A 3,345-nucleotide genomic window follows, 5' to 3' on the forward strand; every position below is an offset into this window, starting at 1 on the left:
GTCCCCTTTTCCAAGGAAGGATGCTTGTGCTCTCAAGGGCGTGCAGCAAAGGTTTACCAGGTTGATTCTGGGGATGGTGGGTCTGACGTATGAGGAGGGATTGACTAGGTTGGGATTGTTTTCACTACAGTTCAGACAAATGAGGGGGGAATCTCATACATACTTATAAAATTCTAACAGGACTAGACAGGGTAGATGCAGGGAGGATGTTCCTGATGGTGGGTGTGCCCAGAACCAGGGGTCACAGTATGAGGATTCGGGGTAGACCATTTAGGACGGAGATGAGGAGACATTTCTTCACCCAAAGAATGGTGAGCCTGTGGAATTCATTACCACAGGAAATAGTTGATGCCAAAACATTGAATGTTTTCAAGAGGCGGCTAGATATAGCACTTGGGGTGAATGGTATCAAAGGTTATGGGAGGAAGCAGGATTAGGCGATTGAGTTGGACGATCAGCCGTGATTGTCAAGAATGGCAGAACAGGTTCAAAGGGCCGAATGGCCTCCTCCTGCTCCTTTCCTCTATGTTTCTATCTTTCAATAAGTCTGTGGCTTGTCTAGCAAATCTCTCTGGGCAGCTTCCATTTGTGGCTGCAATTACCAGCCTGACAATTTGTGTTTGCAATCTCCCCATCTCACAGGGCAAATGGAAAAGCCGAATACTATTTATCTAATGAGAGGCTGCAGCACTCGCTGGTACAGAGGGGTCAGACCATCTTGGTACATGAATCATGGAAAGTTAGGATGCAGGTACAACAATGATTAGGAATGTGAAAGGGATGTTTCATTAATCACAAGAGAATTGGAATATTAAAGTAGGAAAGCTCAACTATAGAAGTACAGGGCATTGGTTTCCTTTCTATGAATTTCTGTGCAGCCACAATTTGCTATTTTTCTGTGGCTAGTAAACCTAAAGGAAACTGCAAAATAAATTCACCTTATCTTAACTTCAAAGCCAACGTAAAAGTTTCCTGAACTCAAATGTCCAGCACCTTGTCTCCACTTTGCGCTAGCAGTAATAATGTATTTACATCAAATACATAAGAATTACCTATAAGAAAACTATTTTACATAAATCCATTTTGTGCATGACGTTTATTTTCTTCTATATTGCTCTTGAGAAAGTATCTGCTGTGGCCCTGTATCTTTATGCTGCTTGATGATTTTCAAGTTGTATGGTTATAACATTAAACTTCAATGAAAACTGTCTCAGTTTTTTGATATGAAACTGTGCTGGGACATTTAGTGAATTATGGTTATATAAGTAACAGTACCTATGATTACACAGACTTCAAAATGTCATAGTGCCAAAACCAAACTCAAAGTCCCTTTTCCACAGTTGTACATTTCTGTTGTCAAGAATTTAGCTTTTCTAGATAGGTAAGTGACGGCCAATTCGATCCCAAACTTCTCATCTTGTAATAAAACTGCACTGTCTGCTACATCGCTGGAACGACTGTAAATTTACAGGGCTTCCTTAATTCAGCACTGCTGAACCCAGTGTGATAGTACAGCTTTCAAATAGTCTAAGGCATTCTGATTAACTTTCTCTCTAATGTTTCCTCCTAATATATGGACCTCCAAGGTCCATTCACACCTATGCCTTCCAGAACTGGAAATCAATGCATCCGCACACTGATTGGTGAATGCAAACCCTCCAAGCAGCTATGCAGTTGCTCAGCTTAGGAGGAATATTGATTCTGAGACTCCTCTGTCCGTCCCAATTTCTTGCCTTTCTTTAACAAGTTTATCAGGAAGTGACAACAGTTCAGCCATTTGGAAAAAAAAACTTTCAGCAGAATCCATTCTTGCCTATATACCACAAAAGCAATTGTTTTGTTTTCAGCACCGAAAAATCCAAAAGTTGTCCTTATTTTGGCTTTCCAGGTGTCCTACGGTGTGGCCCAATAAGTTCCTTTTCCTTTGGCAAATTTACTGTTGGCCAAATTTAAAACCAATTTGGTTCTTTGTACTGATCAAACAGTTCAATCAACTGTTGTGAGTGCTCACCCCAGGTTTGGCTGAACATGGCCAAATCATTACCATATGCAGCAAAATTGCACAATCCTTCATGATATTGTTGGTTAAATGTTTGACAAGGTGCATTTTTCATTCCAAATGGCACTATTTTGCTAAAGTTCGTCCAGGGCTACAAAAGCTAACATTTCTTTGGCCACGACAGTCAATCTAACTTGCCAATACCCTTTTATAAATTATACCCCAGTTAACAATCATATACATTAACATCATGGATAGCCAAAAATGTTTTCTGTGGCTCATTTGTCCAAATTTATTTATGAGTCGGTCACTGCTTTTGTAATTCACTTTGCTAGTTTTCTGATGAGAGCACATTACATGTAACTTTCTGTACACTTCTATGTTATCGAATCTAATTACTGGAGACGGACTTTACAAATTTTAATTTCTGAATCATTTGCAAATCAATCTGACATTTTCATTTGTCTTCCTACTTCTTTTACTAATGTATACACAATTCTCTCCTGACTGTCCTCATTGTACTGTGTCACCATATTAACATGACTCACCCTCTGGTTTGTCCTCCTGTCTAGAGTATTCATGGGATAATTCACATAATTCTTCAAAAGCTGCAAGAGAACTAAATGTACAGATTTAAGTGATAATTGGAGTTTCTCTGTCACCTGTCATGTATGACTTGTGGAGCAAAATGTAACCATTCTTTTTATATTACTGGTGAAGAAAAAGGTCTCAGTATTTTAGTTAACACAGCGTGGAGCTGAAGGAGCACAGCAGGCTAGTCAGCATCAGAGGAGCAGGAAAGTTATCTCTCAGTATTTTAGTGTGCCTTTTTCTCAATACCTGATTGATTTGCCATTGGAATTTTATGACCATTCATAAATCTGATGGACTACTGCCCATTTCTCATTAGTTTGTATTTGAGTTGGTGTCTAGTCTCTCGTTAGCACTGCATCTTTTAAATAATAACACTCAGGTATCAGTTCTGATTTAGTTTCTGTGTAGGCTGTTTGACACAGCTTTTTCAATGCAGGATGCATCTGTTGCATTTATCTTAAAGATGATGGGTTAAACATATCTACATTATTGTCTTTACCTTCCTTCACTGTATGTAGGTTTTTGAAAATATTGTGAGTAGAAAATATTCTACGTCATCTCCGTTTTGTACAGATTCTTGTTCTTCCTGTCTAATTTTATGTTGTCATGACCATGGATCAAAAACCCCAGAACAACTAAGGGCATGTCTATCTTTCATTGCAACATGTGGTTTCTTCACAGAAAAGACATGCTGCCAAAGGTTCACTGTAGATGTGAATTCAATGGTTGCCTGCAGAGAGAGAGAGAGACAG

The sequence above is a fragment of the Rhincodon typus genome, chromosome 8 (assembly GCF_021869965.1).
Source record: "Rhincodon typus isolate 14 chromosome 8, sRhiTyp1.1, whole genome shotgun sequence".
NCBI lineage: Eukaryota > Metazoa > Chordata > Chondrichthyes > Orectolobiformes > Rhincodontidae > Rhincodon > Rhincodon typus.